The following is a 21,309-nucleotide window of genomic DNA, read 5'->3' as shown; positions in this document are numbered from 1 at the left end:
ATCACTGCCTGCAGCCACTGCTACACCATGTAGACTCCATCTGTTGGCACCTGCCATTATCTACCATGTGGATTTTCACCGCTGCCACAGGCCATCACTTCTGCTGCTGCTGCTGCTGCTGCAAGACTCACAAACTTCTACCACATGAGCTATGACACCCTGGTCCACCCTGTGAGACTAACTTCACACTAACTACTCAGTTCCACGTTTCTATTTACCAGTTTGCTAGAATTCTCGCATAGACACCAGCATATTGATTGGTAGGTTTAGTCAGCAGGAGGGTCCCTAAATTCACAGATACGGCCTGGCCAGCTTTTTCTGGGGACTAAGGAGTTGGCATTTTACAGCCATGCTTTCCATCAAATGACATAACAGTTAGGGTATCAACCACTTGGGTGTCCATATTTCTCTAAAGCAGCTCTCATTCCCCTCCCCCTATGAGCTCTTTATGAACCCCTGGGCCCAGGGTAGAGCCCTTTCTAGTAAGTCCTACACTTACTGTGTGGTCTTTAGGGGGCTATAGTGGTGACTTGGGCCTCTAGCCAGGCTGATTTCTTTTTGGTTGTTGAATTATTCTCAGAACGTTGATTCGAATAATCCAGTAAACCCCCAATGGGTGCTGCAATGTCTTCAAATGTACCTTCAGGCACCCCACTGGGATGTCTTCTGGAAATTTTCAAATCTTTGAAGCTAATGCCTGACCTGAAGGCATAAAAATTAATATACCTCTGCAATAAGGTCTAGATTCAGTACCAGCTAGATAATAGTTCCAAATTATTGGCACTCTAGATCCAATTATTTTAGGGGATCTTAATACATACTGCCAGTGAACTGGTAAATGGAAAGAGGTCCCCTATGTCCAAGCATTTATCTATCTTCGCTCTAATCCCTCCATGTGCTCCTCTTGTTTCCTAAACCAACTTCTCTTAGCTATGAAACCTACACAACCTTCCCCAGATGATGCTACAATGTTAGGTCCAGCTAACAAACCACCTCGTTTCTGCCACAGACCTGTTTCCATGCGGCCAAAAACCCAAACTGCTGCCTCAGTTTTTCCTTCTCACCAGAATACCCCAGAGCTTACTAGCTTGACCTCTCCAGACACCTCCCTTCCTTCTGTACTAGCTGCAGGTCTCTCCAAACACCCTACATTGGCACCTACCTTCTCCCCTCCTATCACTTGCACTAAGGCCACAACCAAACCTCCAAGTTCTTCTCCCACAGGGACACCTGGCCCAGCATCAGTCCTTCCTCTAAGTTGCTGGGGTAGATGGCCTTGTCAGAGTACATGTTCTTTTCTCGCTGAGTGAGATTTCTCAAATAGAGAGAAAACTGGTTTCCTATACCCCTAACTTCTCCACCTTTATTAAAGAGTTTCAATATATTACTCAGTCTTACAGCTTGACTTTCCAGGATGTACATATGATACTAACAACTTACTTCTTGAGGAACGAAGGTGGGTATGGGAGCAAGCGAGAACACATACAGACGAAATTCATCAAACAGAGTACATCCAATCAGATCAGAGGCTGTGCTGGACCAAGATCCTCCATGGAATTATAATTCTGCAGGTGGTATTTTAGCCAGAGACAGGTTTATAACATGCCTTTTGGCCTGCCTAAGAAAGGCAGCTTTAAAGCCAGTAAAATTTGAAAAAATCCAAGAGGTTGTCCAGGACAAGCAGGAAAATCCATCTCAATTTTTGAACACCTCACAAAGGGTTTATTTCAGCATACCAATCTGGACCTTGAAAACCCAGATGGTAAGCAACTTCTGATGACCTACTTCTGTTCCCAGAGCTACCCCGACATAAAAGCTAAACTTAAAAATCTGGAGAGGGAACTCCTAACTCCACAAGCAAACGTTTTAGTGCTAACCTTCAAAGTGTACCATGAGAGAGATGAGAAAGCCCATAAACAAAAATACCATAGGCTGGCAAAAGCTGTCCAACCAGCCCCAGCCACTGCCCCGGACTTCTGTTCTTCTAAGACTCAGAGACCACCAGGTACTTGTTACAAATGTGGTCAACAAGGCCATTGGGTAAAAACCTACCCTAACTTCCACAAGCCAAAGTGGCCATGCCCTGGGTGCCATCAAGAGGGACATTGGGCTGTCAATTGCCCTCATGTTAACAGAACAGAGGGACATCACTCCCAGATATCCCTCCAGCTGATCTCCTAGGCTTGGCTATGACAGACTGAGGAGGCCTCAGCTCCCCTGACCCCAACCACTGCCATCACTAGCAGGGAGCCCTGGGTAGACATTGTGTTATGTGGGTGGTTCATCTCCTTCCTCTTGGACACTGGGGTCACTTACTCTGTCCTGATGGAGTTTTGCAGACCCATTTCTCCTTCTCATTTTCTTATTGTCAGGGGTAGGAGGACAACCTTACTTCCCTCACCAGACCCCACCACTTAGTTGCATTTTTAGGGGTGTACCTCTCACCCATTCCTTTTTGGTAGTGTCAACATGCCCTGTCCCCTTATTGGGAAGGGGATCTCCTAGCAAGGCTGGGAGCCTCTATTTCCTTTGCTCCCCCCATTTGCCTAAACCCAAGCTCACCAGCAGCTCCTCTGCTCCTTCTTCTAGCCAGCCAACCTACTAACACTACCATGTTATTTCCTTTACCAGCTTCCCTCCAATCAGACAATGGTCCCAAATTTAATCCCCAAATTTCTCAAATTCTAAGGACCTAGACACCCCCTGGCATTTTCATATTCTCTCCCACCCTCAATCTTCAGGTAAGGTAGAAAGAACCAACCGCTCTTTAAAAACCACTCTTAATAAAAACTGTCACAGGAACTTCGCCTTGATTGGGTAAAACTCCTACCTCTGGCTCTGTTCAGGCTATAAACTCTCCCCAAGTGACCTCTCCTCATCTTGCCCTTTGAACTCGTGTATGAATATCCAGTCCTAACTCCCGGTCTTTCACCTAAATGCTCTTCCATCCCAAACCATCTACTCACCCCATTACTTTGCCACCTCCATTCTCTCCTATGGAACTTTGCTGAACACCATCTACCGTGGCCACACACTGTCTCCTGTCCACTGCCTGTTAATATTAGAGACCAGGTCCTTCTATTCCCTCCAGACCATCGGCCCTCACCCCTTTCTCCTAAATGGCAGGGCCCTTTTAAGGTAATTCTCGTGACCCCTACAGCTGCTAAACTCAAGGGACTCTCTCATTGGGTCCATGTGTCTCACCTCAAACCTTTCATTCCTCTACCTAAAAATGACTCTTCTTCATACACATCAACCCTAATAGAACCATGCTCTGTTAAGCTCCAGAAGACGTTGAGACTGCCCACCTTGTCCCCAATTCCAGAAAATGAGACTCCACTCTGACAGCAGTGCTCAACCTCATTGCATTATACATGAGTTTCTCATCTTCCCCCTGATGTTCATTTCCATCCAGGGTAGCCCTTACATCTCGAACTTCGAGGTCCCAAAAAACCCCACAGATAACACACAGTCTTTCTAAATAGGGTTAGGAAACTGCTCCATAGCTGGATGCCAGGAACTGATCCAAATTGCAATCATCCCTGTATCTGTTATCCCATCTAAATATTATGATCTCTATACTTGCTTTCTCTTTGAACAGACAAAAGATTATTGTAGAAAATGGCCAGATGAATATGGGGGCTCCCATACTGGTCTTGTCAGAAACATATGCTAGGATCACGGACCAATCATTTCTTCTATCAACAGAAGACACTCCTTTTCTACATATAAGACCCATGGGATTCCAGGTGGGAGACAGGAGATGTTGGTAAGCTCTACCATAAAAATCAGTCCAGGTCCCCAGTAAGTACTATCCATATCCAGAGAAAATATGTCTCAATTGCCCAACTCCTAGATATCGGGAAAGTAGGGTAGATAATTAAACACTCCTCAGAGGTCCTTACCTCTTTGACATAATCTCTCATAAATGGCACTAACTTGTCATTTCGCCTTTTGCTTCAGACCTTAATCTCCGCATAATGACTCCTTAATGTCACCAGGTCTGGACACACAGATTGCTGGTTAGGTGTACCCCCTGGAACTAACTCACAATTGTCACTTACAGTGTCTCTGGTGATACTGCCAAGTAACCTTACCTCACTCTTTGTCAGCTGCCCTGAGTCCATTGTTGCCTTGACCTTACCTCTAGCCCTCTCTTTGGTGTGGCAAACTGTCTTAAGGCCTCTGGGACACATCCTGTAGGAACACTAAGTTCCCTGGACTATAATAGAACTGTAACCCTTGATATATCATCTCTGCCACAATGCCCTGCAGTCCAGAACACATCCATTCTTTGTGGCACTCGGGCATATCATCGCCTACCCACCTGGTCAGGAGTTTGCATGTTGGTACTCCTTTTCCCTGAACTGGGAGTGTTCCAGGGATATGAGCCCCTGCCAATCCCAGTTGTAGATATGATAGCTGCCCAACATGAGAGGGCAGTTCAGGTCATGCCACTCTTGACCGCTATGGGAATAGCCATAAGTGCTGGTACTGAAATGGCAAGAATAAGGACTTCCATGACCCGATATAATACATTCACTTCCCAGTTTAAAAGTGATCTTCAAAAAATTATTGAAACTGTGCTTACTACCCAGAAACAGATCAATTCTTTGGCAGCCATAGTGCTTCAGAACCAGGGCTAAATGTCCTGGCAGCTAAAGAAGGTGGTCTTTGCCTGATCCTCCAAGAAGAATGCTGTTTCTACATCAACCAATCTAGGATAGTGAGAAATAAAATCCAGGAGCTACAGTCAGACATAAAGAATTTGAGGGAACATGAGACCTCCAGTTCTGTGATTTTCAAAACTCCTATATGGAAGTGGATACTCCCGTTTTTAATGCTTTTTCTAGTCATCTTCCTGGTATTATTTGATCCTTGCCTCATTAATCTTTTTCTACACTTCTTCAATGGCAAATACAAAAAAAAAATTTCTAACCAAGCTATTAATCAGTACCTGTTACAGGATTACCAGCCACTGCCCACAGAAGAGCCTCTGTCCACAGAGGAACCTGATGTGAATATTTTATCAAGTGGATCCTGATGGTGAAAGTCACCAAAATTGAAGATGCCCCTAGACAGCAGGAAGCAGCTTAAGGGACACGACATCCTTGTTCCATTTTCACCATCGGCTTCCCCTCCCCCCCCTTTTTCATTCTCTTTATAATAACAAGAAAGGAGGTATGTTGATATCAGGACCTCTGAAACCTGTGATGCCTACCATATTCCCAGAATCCACTTGGCTCACCTTCCACCTTTTCCTGTGTTACATCGCCACCCATATATAAAGAAAGACCTCCCTAATCTCTCTCTCTCTCTGTCTTACTCCCTTTTCTTTCTGCCACCACCTTGCCCTTCTCTCTCCCAATAAACCTCACGTGGAACTGTTTGGCCTGGTGTAGTCCTTCTGAAGCCACACGGTATTCAAGATCATAACAGTTCAGGTACACAGGAGTAGAAGAGCCATAGCACTGGTACCAGATCTCGCTGTTTCTGACTCCAAAGAACAGAGACTGGGACTCCTATACTAAACTGTTGATCTGCTGTTGGTGTCCAGTTAATCCAGAGGCGACACAGAAAAGCAGACTATCAATTTCTGTGTCCCGTTGAAAGCCAAACTGAGAATCAGTTTAGTGAAACATGGTGCAACTCTGTTTCGCTCTACTCCTTATTCTCCCATTCTCCTCCTAAATACAGAGAGAGAATATTCTCAGTGCTATAGATGTACATGCATCAGTGCTTTTGCTTCTGGGTTATGGTGAATGTAGGTCGCTATGCTTTTCAGAGTGAACACCCAAATAGCCCAGGTAATAAGAACTGACTGAATCCTCACCACATCCCAAATGGAATGTGGTAGAAGTAATAGTGGGAGCTAGTGGGAAGCCTTCAAGTTGCTGGGAACATGCCCTTCGGAGGGATCTTGAGACTGTATCATCTTCTCTTCCTTCACTTTCTGGCTCTCATATCAAGAGGAACAAACTCCTTCCATCAAGTCTTCCTGTCATATAACATGCTATGTTGTCTCAGGACCAGCTATGACACCATATGACCAGCATTTACACCAGCTATGAACTGAAATCTCACAAACCTTGAGACAAAGTAAACCTTCCCTTCTACCAGCAGCTGATTTTCTCAGGTATTTGCTACAGTCACGGAGAGATGAATTGAGAGGAGGTTGATGTATACAATATAACATTCCATAAGTCAGTAAAAAAAAAAGTGAAGGAGCCTTACTTATGAATAAGAATATACGGTCAAAACATTACATTAAGTCAAAAAGAAATTGGTGAAAGAATGAGGTTTGTAGTGCAATATCATTGATGAAAATAAAACATACACATATATCAATCATATCTCTATCTATCTTTCTATCTATCAATCAATCATCTATCTATCTATCTATCAATCCATCATCTATCTATCTAGCTATCTAGCTATCTATCTCAAGATTATATAGATTGGATGAAATAATAGACATCCAACAACAAAAGTAATGAAGTACAAATAAGAAGAACAAGAAATGGTGAACAAATGCATCAACTGTGCACTTGGTTAAAATTCTAGAAATTAGAAGCCACTGTAAAGAACAGTGTTTATCTACTAACATGTTAAAATAGAGTGAAAAGCTAATGGAGTTGAATTTACCAGTTTACAAAATGTTTAAAGTCGTTTTTAGAAACACAGAAACATCAATATATACATTATAAGTAATAAATAATCAGATTCAAATGTATATAATATTTTAGAGCAAAGCCAAAAATACTATTTGAAATGAATAGATTGTGTGTATGTTAAAGACTGTCTAAGTAGGCACAGTGGTTTTTCAGCATCCTCAGCCTCCACCAGATGGATGGAGATGTTCTGATGCCCAGCATGTTTTGTGTGCAGCATTGACATTCCCACGACTTCTTCATAAAATAATCTGGATACATGAGATCAGGCTTGGCAATCGCTCTCCCTCAACTTTTCTAAAATGAAAATCTCCACATTCTCCCTAGAAGCAAGCATCCTTGCATTTCAAACAGCCAATTATGTTTGTTGTATAACTGATTATGCTGGTTATAAAAATTCAACTGCAGCAACCACACACATGCCATGATTTGAGAGGTGTGCTTGGTAACTAGGCAGCATTTTCTCAGGCCTACCATGAGGGAATCTCATTGGGACTGTTCCATTTAATCTTCACAACACACTTCAGGGACTGGTAGAAACAATTTAAATAAACAGAAAATGACATTTAGAGATGTAGATTTTCAACTGTAACCCAGGGGAGAAAAGAGCCAGCCACCTAGATCTGCAGTCACAACAGCTGAGAGCCACCCCCTCCCACATCGCACATTAAAGACTCCTCAGCAATGCATCCATCTATTCTGAAATCTTTCTTTTGGAACCTAGATCAGTGGCTTTTTCTTAACTCAGTGGTAAATAGAGATTATCATTTTTCTCACACCCAGCGCACTCCCTTCTGTTAAAATAGCATCTAGAAAAAACAGCTACGATCTCAAATATTTTCAACAAGAAAACACATAGTAGTTGAAGCAAGTTTAACTTTCTGAAATCTTCTTGATGTCCTGAACAAAGAGAGACTTCTGAGTCAGTGACACTGTACTGGAGCCATGATCAGGCTATCAGCAGTTAAATTGCTAAAGCACATTTCCTTGGCAAGGATATATAATACACCACCTAGATTTACCCCGGCTCTTTCCTGTCAATCAGGAAATTGCATTTCCTTGCTTAGAGTGGTTACAACAGCTGATAAGATTTTTTTTTTTCTCCTAGCTGCCTTGTTCTTTGTTCCCATGCAATTAGCTGGAATCAGGTAAATCCATTTGAAATCAGGTACAGAGAGAATATAGCAAAGGTGGTTATCAGTTTTTCTATCAACATTTTAGGAGTGCTGTGAATTACCCCTTCGAGTATCTTTCAATAGCTTAGGGAACAAATGCATTTTTCTTATGCTACACATTCTATCTTTCTGGCATGGGTTTAGAAATTTTATGGAGTAAAGAAGATTGTGCCATTACAATAGCTATAATATAAGCTGACGCTGAACAGGGCAGCACACTTATTTAGGATTAGAGCCACAGCATGCTGGGAAAATCCTAGGTAGAAGATGGCAATCAAGCCAAGATGATCTTCCAGAATGAGGTCTCTGTATTAGTTCAAGGAGAAGGGACTATGAGCATCTTGATGTGTTATCAAGTTTCCCAATAAAATAACAGGACAAAAAGCCAATAAGAAGACAATTGCCAGAAAAAATGGTCCTCTCCAAGTCTAAAATCTAGAGACTTTTCCTGGGATCTTGTCACATGTATCTTATTTATTTTATTACCTCTTTCTTTAACTTCCTTGACTTCTTGCAGGTTAAGGTTGCAAGTATCCAGTATTCCAATTTCAAGTAGCCACTATTCCAGTATCAAAGCAGTAATACAGAAAATCAAGATAAATCTCTTGTAAACAGCTTCACAGCCAGCAGGGGATGCATGAAATGCTGTGCTGCAGAAGCTTCGCAGCAACATTCAGACGGAACACAACCAGACACAAGACAATCTCTGTCCAAACCTCTCAAGCAAGGCCCCTTAAGAAAAGTAATTTCATAGAAAATTAATTTTAATATCAAAGATGTATATTGAAGGCAGCTCAGCAACATGGGCAGATAAAACACCCTCAATGCGTACAGTTACACCATTTGGTGTCATGCTAACGACAGTAGAACAACAACCGGAAGAGCTGTATCATATTCATTTCTTTATAACCCTTTCATATGTATTCATGGGCATGAGTCACAGGACAAGGATGCAAGAATAGGCACAGCTCGTGTGTGGGGGAGCCATTATCTCTTTCTGTTACTGTAGGAAGTGTAGCTATTATCTAGGAAATTAATAAACATCTTAAATTAGAAGTGAATAATATTTTGTTTCTAAAATTTTGTATGGGAAAAGAGAGCTTGATGATGGTAACTAGATTGCAAGTCAATCCTGTCAGTGGGAAGAATTAGGATTTACAAAAGCTGAAAGTCAAAAGCTAAACACAGAATTAGCTGCTTTAAACTCCAAGGTCTACAGCAAGGCTGTAAACCAATATTTTTAAAATATTTTAGCAAATAACGATAGCTATTTCTGTTTATAAAGAGTAGACTTTTCCTTTAGTTGTTTTCATTAAATTTAATTCCTTATTTTGACTTAAAAATTATATCCTTAGAAAAAATGATATTTAAAAGAACCCAAACTAAGAATTACGTTTAATTGGTAAGACGTATGTGCACAGTGGCTGCAGTAATGTTTTAAAGCACCCAGCCCTCCCTGAATATTTTGGAGGATTGGAATTTGACAGAAACTGCCAGTTGTCTCTACTATCTTTATCTCCTTTTTACTTTTATTAATAGAATCCAGACATTTTAGCAAGCATGTGATGACTACTATAAACACCACATAGGTCAACTTCTGTTTGAGCTAGCTGTCTGCAACTAAATTCTACCCGGAGGAGTGGGGGGTGGGCGGGGCAGTGTAGGAGTGGGAGTGTCCTGGGAGTAGTATGCACTATTAGAGAAGGAGGATGGGACACAGCTGGTGTGCCAACCACGTTCCACAATGGACTCAAAAATCACTTCTAGCACACTTAAGCTACTTTTGTTCTAGCTATTTTTTCATGTCACAGCCAATATATACATATTGTGAGATGAAATTATATATATATGCATATATATGTATATATATTTTTAATCTTCACTGAAACGAATTATGCTATTGCAGATCACTTGAAGAAAATATGAATTGGAACAGGGTTGTATTGTAGAGAGTAGAAAATAAAGGGTGAATATTGTAAGGCATTTTCTTTCCATCTACAAGGTTACTTACCTCTGTCACCTCAAGGGACTGAATCACTGCAAGGACTCTCAAGCTTCTTTATGTAAGCAAAATAATAAATCAGGCAATTACTGCCGCCCAGCTCTCAACTTCTGTCTCCAACCCCATCATCGCAATCACCCAGACTCCAGGTGCCTGCCATCCTTAACCCATCTGTGATTAAAACATTATGATTTCCCTCTGTATTTTGGCTATTCTATTGAAGCTGTACGAAGCACATGACAGAGCTTGAGCTCAGGAGTCCTTGGCCTGTGTCCTATTTGATTGCCCTTTCCCATCTATTCTGCACTTTCCTTCCTCCTGGAATCAGAAAATACAGCTAGAAAAATTTGAGAGTAACTGCACAACATGGATTTACAGATAAAACAGCCCTAGAAATGTCAAATTATTCAAAACTGTGCTGTAAATATTTGGCAGAACAGAGATTAAAGAGCTGATGCCTCAACAATCAACGTATGGCTCTCCTCTCATAATTGGGGAAGAACCTGGTTTCTGTCCACACCCCACCCTCCCAATCCTTTACTTTCTACATCCTTCCGGATGTACGTCTGTTGGTAAAAAAAAAAAAAAAAAAAAAAAAAAAGTAAAGAGAGGAAATGAAAGAATAAACTATACATTCATATCTTATATATACCTTTATATGAAGTATATTAACATAAGTATATGTTCATCAAAAACTTTCTTGTATTTGTAGTATTGTCTTTTTGAACAAATCTCTTTAAAAAATAAAATTCTACTCTTGAAGAAAGTGTGCGTGCTTCACATGATCCTAAAACATCTGACACTCTAGAAGTCTACTTCTCAACTGCACTTTAAGCCACCTGGATCCCCAGTCTTGAGAACTGGAAGGGCATCCAGTAGAGAAACCCAAATTCTGTCCTTTACTCCACTGTCTTCCTCACTCCTCTAACGAATCAACAACCGCTATGAAGTCTAGCCCTAGTGTTCCCCAAAATCACTCTAAATCTCTTTTACCTTCCTAAAAATAGTAAGTGCAAATTTTTCTGCCACTAAAATTATCTAAACTAGTTTCCATCTTGACAGTAAATCTCTAGTATTTTCAAGAGAAAAACAAGATAATCCCATGTCAGTAAGAACAAAGAAGTGTGGACCACAAACAGTAGCTAAGATATTGCCCTACTCCATTCCATGACAAATTTACAAGGATGAAAATAGGTAGGAATAGAGAGGTAGGGCACAGTTTGACATTTTTTTTTCTAGATGGAATATGGGAAGGGTTTTTCTTTTTTTTTTTTTGTTTTTTTTTTTTTAATTAGGTATTTAGCTCATTTACATTTCCAATGCTATACCAAAAGTCCCCCTTACCCACCCACCCCCACTCCCCTACCCACCCACTCCCCCCCTTTGGCCCTGGCGTTCCCCTGTACCGGGGCACACAAAGTCTGCGTGTCCAATGGGCCTCTCTTTCCAGTGATGGCCGACTAGGCCATCTTTTGATACATATGCAGCTAGAGTCAAGAGCTCAGGGGTACTGGTTAGTTCATAATGTTGTTCCACCTATAGGGTTGAAGATCCCTTTAGCTCCTTGGGTACTTTCTCTAGCTCCTCCATTGGGAGCCCTGTGATCCATCCATTAGCTGACTGTGAGCATCCACTTCTGTGTTTGCTAGGCCCCGGCATAGTCTCACAAGAGACAGCTACATCTGGGTCCTTTCAGTAAAATCTTGCTAGTGTATGCAATGGTGTCAGCATTTGGAAGCTGATTATGGGGTGGATCCCTGGATATGGCAGTCTCTACATGGTCCATCCTTTCATCTCAGCTCCATACTTTGTTTCTGTAACTCCTTCCATGGGTGTTTTGTTCCCACTTCTAAGGAGGGGCATAGTGTCCACACTTCAGTCTTCATTTTTCTTGAGTTTCATGTGTTTAGGAAATTGTATCTTATATCGTGGGTATCCTAGGTTTTGGGCTAGTATCCACTTATCAGTGAGTACATATTGTGTGAGTTCCTTTGTGATTGTGTTACCTCACTCAGGATGATGCTCTCCAGGTCCATCCATTTGGCTAGGAATTTCATAAATTCATTCTTTTTAATAGCTGAGTAGTACTCCATTGTGTAGATGTACCACATTTTCTGTATCCATTCCTCTGTTGAGGGGCATCTGGGTTCTTTCCAGTTTCTGGCTATTATAAATAAGGCTGCTATGAACATAGTGGAGCATGTGTCCTTCTTACCAGTTGGGGCTTCTTCTGGATATATGCCCAGGAGAGGTATTGCTGGATCCTCCGGTAGTACTATGTCCAATTTTCTGAGGAACCGCCAGACTGATTTCCAGAGTGGTTGTACAAGCCTGCAATCCCACCAACAATGGAGGAGTGTTCCTCTTTCTCCACATCCTCGCCAGCATCTGCTGTCACCTGAATTTTTGATCTTAGCCATTCTCACTGGTGTGAGGTGGAATCTCAGGGTTGTTTTGATTTGCATTTCCCTGATGATTAAGGATGTTGAACATTTTTTCAGGTGCTTCTCTGCCATTCGGTATTCCTCAGGTGAGAATTCTTTGTTCAGTTCTGAGCCCCATTTTTAAGGGGGTTATTTGATTTTCTGAGGTCCACCTTCTTGAGTTCTTTATATATGTTGGATATTAGTCCCCTATCTGATTTAGGATAGGTAAAGATCCTTTCCCAGTCTGTTGGTGGTCTTTTTGTCTTATAGACAGTGTCTTTTGCCTTGCAGAAACTTTGGAGTTTCATTAGGTCCCATTTGTCAATTCTCGATCTTACAGCACAAGCCATTGCTGTTCTGTTCAGGAATTTTTCCCCTGTGCCCATATCTTCAAGGCTTTTCCCCACTTTCTCCTCTATAAGTTTCAGTGTCTCTGGTTTTATGTGAAGTTCCTTGATCCACTTAGATTTGACCTTAGTACAAGGAGATAAGTATGGATCGAGGGAAGGGTTTTTCTATAGCTAGAAAAACATAAAAGCCAATTGCATTAAAATCTCTCGTTAGATGGGTTAGAGGAAACAGCCAGTTATAGTGACAAATTTTGGACTGATAATTGGATTACAGAGGAGTTGTAAGTTTAATGACAGCAGTAGAGTGTGATCAAGCAATGTTCACTTTTTTCTCCATAACTCAGCTGCCGAGTGCACATATACCAGAGATCCCTTCGAACTGCCCTGTGTAGACTCTAAAATAAAATTAAAAGAGAGATTTAAAAACAACCAAGAACTCTATAAGAATCTCAGCTGTCTTCTTCAGAGAAAATTGAAAATGTACTCTGACCCTACTAAAAATACAAAATAAACAACTGCAGTCCGAAATAAACTATCCCCATTTGATGACTACTTATTTCCAAGGAGTTCCGGTTGCCAGTCCAAGCTGGTGCTATGATATTCCCATACCTGATTAAGAGACAAACAGTGTAGTGTTCCTGTGATGAGTGATGTTGACTAATTTCACAGTCACCAGCCTATGTGCTGCTTAGGCTGATTCAGAATTACCATTGACATCAGAAGCCATCAGATTGGAACTTGCCAGCTGATATCACTCACTTCTGCGTATCCTGTGTACAAATGGTTTCCTAGGTCTAGCGGGGCCATATTTTCCATGCTGTTTTGTAACACATTTCTATGCACTGAAACTATGACAATGACCATATATATCCTTCAAGTCTGGGAAAGGTAGCACTAAGTCATGAAGAAATAAGTCATGTTACTTCACACAGAAAGTTAGAAAAGATGACAGCAATACTTGCTTTTATAAGCGTCCACTTTTAATGTTTTTAATTGAATAATTCGATTTTTATTAGATATTTTCTTCATTTACATTTCAAATGCTATCCCAAAAGTCCCCTATACCCTCCCCCTGTCCTGCTCCCCAACCCACCCACTCCCATTTCCTGGCCCTGCATCTTGAAAGACAAGGCACCAGGAGAAAATTCAGGGCCTATTGTGAACACTCACTTCCTGAGGACTTGTCCTTCCCTGTCTACAGAACTCTGTGCCTGAATTGTACTCAACCATCCCAGTGCAGGTGATAGTGAGCTAAGACTCATCAATCATACACATATTAGTTCTGCAAAGGCAACTGGAGTTTCATAAGAACTCAAATTTGGGGAGAAAGAATAACAAATGATATGTTTTTGCATGATTTATGAAGTATTTTTTTTAAAAAATCAAATGAGAATTGAACTCAATCAAACCCTGTTTGTTTCACATTTTGTGACCACAGCTAAAGCTGACCTTTAAAATCGTGTTATTATTAAAATCAAATATGGTGCTCCAGTGAAAGTCATGGCCATAGTTTTAATGCAATAGGAAATGAGGTATAAAGTCTGCCTGATTTTGCCCTTTATGAAAAGCAGTATAGAGCTGGCCATGTATCTTAACTGTACAACATGTGATCAGCATCAAAAAAGATTTAGATACTATGTGAAGTGGGTACCCAAATCCAGACAAATAGGCAATGCATATTTGGACATTGGCCATAACTGATTACACATAATTTTCTAGAATAAAATACTTCAAACCTGTAACCATTTTCAGTAATGGATGCAGATACCTTTTCTCTTGCCTGCTTCCGATTTAGATTCATTTCTTTGAAATATTGAGAGTACCTATATCACAAAATGCAGGGAGAATAGTTATTTAGTTAGTGATTAAGCTTCCCCATTACTAGTTGTATGTCTTGTTTTAACTGAAACATGCCACTTGCATGGTGGAAACCAAAATGCTCTATCTTTGAATTCTAAGTAGAGCTATGCCTAGTGTGTAAATGGGCATCAAACTATCACTAAAAGATAGAAGCTGGCAGGTAAGCTTAAGAAAGAGTTGTCAGAAGCGTAGTATTCTTCAGTTAGAAGTATCACATTGTTTAACAGTTACCTAAATCTTTACAAAGTACTAATTGATGTTTTAATGATTCTTCCCACAAAAAGCATGAAGCACATTCCCAGGTATGTGTACCCATACCACGGCCATTATAATTTATATCAGGGAGTATAATAGGTACTCATCAATGATTAGTTTGTTAATCATTACAATTAAGCCTTTTTAAAAATCCCAAACATGTAGAGAAAACCATTTTAATAAATTTCCCATGTAAAAATGTTTCATACTTATAATTAATCCATGAAGCATTTTATTTATCTACTGGAGAATTCTACACTTGGGTTTCTTCACATTTGTTTGAGAGGCCAGAGAGATAAGAACTCCCCTGAATAACTAAACATTCTGGATTCTCTTTTATAAAATGGGAGAGTATCAAAGGATACACTGATGCACTGAGACCCACCTACTGCTCCATGGAGCTCAGCTAGAAGCATGCAGTGCTATCGTATTCTTCTGAAAATATAATCTCATATATTTCATTAAGAAAATTTGTTTCACATAAGGTTGTGCACTGCATGCTGACAATTATATGCTGATTATTTCTCTAGTTTTGATGAATGCATACACCTAAGTAACACGATTTCTTTCAAAACAATGTTACAACACCAGAAAAAAATTCCTCATAATTTCTCCTACAGTCCAAGTCCTAGATGACCCTATTATTGCCCACCCCCATGCTTCTAGCAGAGGCAGTTACAGCTCCAACTCTTTCCTCACTGAGACTGGAATGGTGTCAAACACAGCTCCACACAAATGAAACCATGTAACATGCCTATTTTATGTTAGGCTTTCTTTCATCACAGTAAGTTTGAGATTCAGACATTTCCCCTGTCTTTATCAAGAATGTACTCTTCTCGATTGCTGATCCATGTCTTCCCATATGAATAAGCCAGGATTGTCTATCCAGCCCACTATGATAAGTCACTGGGCTGTTAACAATTTCAGGTTGTTTTGAATAACATTGCTCAAATATCCCAAGAGCAATTGTTTTGTGGAGATGAGCTTTCATTCTCTGGGGAAACTACCCAAGAGGAGATGTTTTAGGTAAGAATATGCTGTCAGGACATTTTACAAAGCTTTGCTGTCATGTTACATACACTCAACAATAACACATGAGATTCCATTTTCTCCCAATTTTCTCCCAATTTTGTCCCAAAAAATCAGTCTTTTTAATTTTAATTGTTTTCATTATGGTTTGAGTTTGCAAATATCCCTGAAGATTAACAATGGTTGATCTTTTTATGTAATTTTAAAATCTGGACACATTTCCTAGTAATGGACATATTCATATATCTCATTTTGTTTATTTTTTGAGTCAGTTGTCCTTTTGTTATGAATTTTAGGTATGTTAATACCCAGAACACCAATAATTTCCAGAACAGTATGTTCTACAAATATATTCTTTAAGTCTGTAGGTGGTCAACTCATTTTCTGAATTATGTATTTTATGTGTAAAACATTTATATTTTAATGGATTTTAACACACCAATTTTTCCCTTAGGTTTGTTATTATTTGTTCTAAGAAACATTGTTCATGCAAAATTTAAAAAAATGTTCTCTATATTTTCTATAATTCTCACCTTTTTAATATAATTTTATATAATTATATATTTTTCTATGATTATCACCTTTTGTTTTAAGCTCATGATTCATACCAAATTGTTCTTCATAGTGACCCTTAGGACTAAAACCCCATTATTTTTGTCTAGATAGGCCAGCATGCTTTGTGAAAAAAGTACTTCTTGCACAATTGATTTTTCTCTGTTGCATTCATTAAAAACTTACTTGCTGAATGTAGATCCCTTTTCTGAATTCTATATTCTATTTCATTTATCTGGGTCATCATTTATTATTATGTTGGCATAACTTTGATAACCATGACCTTATGATCCTGAATTAAAGCAACATTACTTTTCTTTTTTATTGGATATTTTCTTTATTTACATTTCAAATGTTATCCCCTTTCCCAGTTTCCCCTCCAGAAACCTCCTACCCCATCTCCCCCCCCTACCGCTTCTATGAGGGTGATCCCCCACCCACCCACTCCTGCCTCCCTGCCCTGGCATTCCCCTACATTGGGGCATAGAGTCTTCACAGTACCAAGGGTCTCTCCTCCCATTGATGTCTGACAAGTCCATCCTCTGCTACATATACTGCTGGAGCTATGGGTCCCTCCATGTGTACTATTTGGTTGATGGTTTAGTCCCTGAGAGCTCTAGGGGGTGGGGGTGGGGGTCTGGTTGGTTGATATTGTTGTTCTTCTTATGGGGTTGCAAATGCCTTCAGCTTCTTCATCCTTCCAACTTTCATCCTTAGTTACACCTTGTAAAAAGATGCTTTACAACTTTGCAAATTCTCAGTACTTAGAGTGAGGCACACATTTTAGAGTGAATTTTTCAGCTTCTATATATACACGCTCGTGTGTATACACACACCTGCACACACACTCACACACACACTCATCATCATCATCATCACCATCATCATCTTGTAATTGTATTAAATCTTCAGTTCAATGTGGAAAGTATCATAAACATCTGACCATTACATCTCTGCACCTTCCTGGAGGTTAGTAATGGATGCTGGATCTCAGTGTTCCAGCTTGCACTGCCCTGAAAATCTACTTTGATGCAACCTGGATTCCATCTTGAACTATTTTGTAGCTTTCAAAGCTCAAAGCTTCTCTTTTTTTACTCCTTTTTACAAAGTAGGACTGTGAACTAAGTCAGACATAGCAGAATGCCCAATCTCATTTGAGGTCGCTTAGTTAAGGATTCTAAATAATCTTTAGAAATAACTGATAACATACAGTGATTTGCTTCTCCCCTAAACATTTGATGCCAAAAAGTGTTTCCTGAAAAAAAATATGAAAAAATCCGTTAAAATTTTTATCTGAAATCACAAAATGATAGCTTTTGCATTTCTTGATTTGATTGCTACTTCCTGTATGATCTTTAACTATTTGCAATCACTAAGACTGCAATAGACAAGCACTCGCCTCTCTTAAAGAGGTGATTCATTCTCATACAATGCACATAAAAACTCCGCCTTACAATTTGCCTCAAACTTTTGAACAATTCATATATTCAAATTTTTTGGTAAATTTTAAATGCCAGAAGATGTAAAAAAAAAAAAAAAAAAAAAAAAAGGCTTTAGACATGTCATAAACACCAAATAAATATGCATGTGGCTTTAAGAAATTCAGAGACACAACTGAAGCTAATTTCTAGGTCAGTATTACCTATTGAAACCAGAAAAAGATGATGGTCCCACTATTGATGCAGGTAATAAAAAGGATTTTCAAAACATTTGCTACTTTTCTTCAGCCATGTTGTCATCTTTTTTTTTCTCTTTCCCCTTTCATTTTTCCCTCTTACTCCGTAACACTCCCTCCAGGCCCATAGGTTCTTTATTTGTTTCTCATTACAGCTAGTTGTGAGCCACCATGTGGTTGCTGGGAATTGAACTCATGACCTTTGGAAGAACAGTCAGTGCTCCTAACCTCTGAGCCATCTCTCTAGCCCATGTTAAGTTGTCTTAAACTCTTCCTAAAACACCAAACTACCAGAAAAACTATCTCATTTATGTATACAGAAAGTATACATTGGCTCCTCAATCTCTCAAAGTTATTAACTAACATCTAACATATTCCAAGCATTGAGATAGTCTCTGAGCTATAGCACAAAGACATATATCTTCACTGACCTCATCAAATTTACATTATCCAGTGTCTTGGTCAGGGTTTCTATTCCTGCACAAACATCATGACCAAGAAGCAAACTGGGAAGGAAAGGACTTATTCAGCTTACACTTCAACATTGCTGTTCATCAACAAAGGAAGTCAGGACAGGAACTCACATAGGGCAAGAAGCAGGAACTGATACAGAGTCCATGGAAGGATGTTACTTGATGGCTTGCTTCCTCTGGCTTGCTCAGCTTGCTTTCTTATAGAAGCCAATACTACCAACCCAGGGATGACACCACCCACAATGGGCCCTGCCACCCTTGATCACTAATGGAGAAAATGCCTTACAACTGGATCTCATGGATGCCATTCCTCAAGGGAGGCTCCTTTCTCTGTGATAACTCCAGTTTGTGTCAAGTTGACAAACAGAACCAGCCAGTACATCCAAAAAAGGACACATAGTAAGCAAATAAAATAAAATACCCTAGCAATATTTGGAAGAAAATAATCAGACACAGTAGTTAAGAAAAAAATAATAATAACTGGGCAGTGACTCTAGATGGATTGAGAAAGGAAATGGTATCTGCAGACATCAGCATGCAGGTGAAGAATGAGGCTAAAGAATGAGAGTGATGTCACATCCACATACCAGCCAGACCCACTGCTCCTTGGCTTCTGCGATCAGGCACACTCAGGGTGGTATCTGACATGAGTGTACTTTAAAGAAAGAAATAGTGGCTTCTGTACTCTTCTAGCCTGGCATGAATGTTTCAGAGGTGTGTGCTGGGCACCTTCAAGTTGACAGATGTGTAATCTAAAGCTATATGAATGAGGGTAGAGGATAGGAGAGAATTCTTCACTCACATCCAGCCAAGAAACTTTGTGGCTTTTCCTTTAGAGTCAGTCATCCATGCCAGCTGCATTAGAAACACCGCACAAAGGCAATGGTAGAAAAAGTAGGTCATTTGTATCCAGAGACTTAACATGGTATTTTCAGTTCAAATATTAGATAATTTGAGAATTATACAAAATGGCTTCTGCTAGCAAGCCAAATTAGTCTCCAGGATCTTATTCTGACAGGGCTCTTAATATGACTTACACAATGTCAGAACAGAAAGAAATAAGCAAGCAGACGAAAACATCAGATGAGGAAAAAAAAAATCCATTTCATCTCCTTCAAACAGCAATGTACATCCAAAAGCAGAATTTCTGGTCTGACTTACCACAGCCAAGAGCTGGGCTCACTTAAATGATAAATTGAATAACAGCCCATAATAATGCACTTTTATGCTTTAATACATTACAAGGCTTTCATGTTTTACAGTAAAGTGGAGAATAATTCTCCTACCATTTTTATTTATTTAACACAGAATAATGAATTTTATATGTCTGATTACATGCTCAGACATATATAAATTTCTCTCATATTGTTATCTTGATACAAACCTTAAGATGGTAAGATATTAAAAGCAAGGAGCAGACAGATTTCAAACTACTGTAGATGCATCTACACATTTTAGTTTCCATGAATGTAGCCACAGAACACAAAGTCTAGGGTTTTTTTTTGTTTGTTTGTTTGTTTTTTACTTAATCACTTCAGATGTTAAATAGATTTATCTTAAGACTAAATCAATTCTAACTAGGTTTTTTTTTTTGGTTGTTTTTATTGTGACATGTTTGCAATAATGATAAATTCCACGTGTTTCTGAGGTTTGAGAATTAAAACTGAGATCATAAATTAACATTGAGTTTTAAGATATCACAGCTATATAAGTGACAATATATGTAAAACAGAGGAAAAAGAATACATGAATTAATTAATATAGATAGTTATGCTGACAGTTGTCCCTTGCTCTCTGAAGATGACCAATTCCAGGAACACCATAGTTTCCAAAATTCTCAATGTTCAAGTCACTTAGTTACATAAACTGACTTAGAAATTGCACACCCCCATGTAGTTTATTTTATTATTTTTATGTATGTACACAACATGTGTATAATGTAATGAGGGGATGTATTCTTATGACCTCACAGGGAGGCCAGAGGACAACTCTGTGGACTGCATTCTCTCCTTTGACCTTTACTGTGTGGGTTCTCTGGGTTAAACTCGGTGATTCTGACTGACACTTAAGCACCTTTACTGGCTGAGCCACATCACCAGATCTACTTCAAATCATCCCTTGATGCTGTGTTAATAGTTGTTTTATTGTATTGTTTGCATAATGAGAAGAAAAAGCCTGCACATGTTCAGTGCAGATATAATGTTCAGTCATTCTATTTAAAGATGATTGAATCCACCAGATAGAGAACTAACAGATACAACTCAATAATATCCACTTTAATTTTTATGTTTTCACACCATCATGGAATTTGTTGGTGCTAATAACATTTACTTTTGGCATCTACTTCACATATCAGAAGATTCTTATTTGGAGAACATGTGTGCAATTTCTGGGGCATCACCAGTAGCATGAATCTCACAGTTATTCCTATGGAGCCATAGACCTGGGAACATGGCATTACTGAAAATAGTGAAGAAAAGAGAACCTGGCTTTCATGGCCTTAAAATTCAAGTGGATTGTTAGGTACAAAAGAGAATCTCCTATAACAATAATAATAACAAAGTATACACCACACTGCTATATAAACTGCAGGCCCTGAAACGGGTGTTACTGCTCCCTGGCATCATTCCAAAATTAGGCAGGAATATGATAGTTGTATTTCATTTTCAGTCAGTTTGATTGGCTCTGGTGGTTGGGGTTGGGGGTTCAAGACAGGGTTTCTCTGTGTATCCCTAGCTGTCCTAGAACTTGCCCTGTAGAGCAGTTTGACCTCAAACTCAGAGAGTGGCCAGACTCTACATCTTGAGTGCTGAAATTTAAGCTGTCTACCACCACTGACCC

The 21,309-nt window shown here is 39.6% G+C and overlaps 1 long non-coding RNA gene across 1 annotated transcript in view; it reads right to left on the bottom strand.

Moving 5' to 3' along the window:
* Positions 1-21,309, bottom strand: part of G630055G22Rik (RIKEN cDNA G630055G22 gene) — a 185,140-nt gene that overhangs the window by 63,034 nt on the left and 100,797 nt on the right. The window lies entirely within an intron of this gene.

This window comes from Mus musculus, chromosome 18 (assembly GCF_000001635.26).
Source record: "Mus musculus strain C57BL/6J chromosome 18, GRCm38.p6 C57BL/6J".
Lineage (NCBI taxonomy): Eukaryota > Metazoa > Chordata > Mammalia > Rodentia > Muridae > Mus > Mus musculus.
Note: the sequence above shows the minus strand (reverse complement) of the source record. Positions and strands in the feature narration are given on the sequence as shown.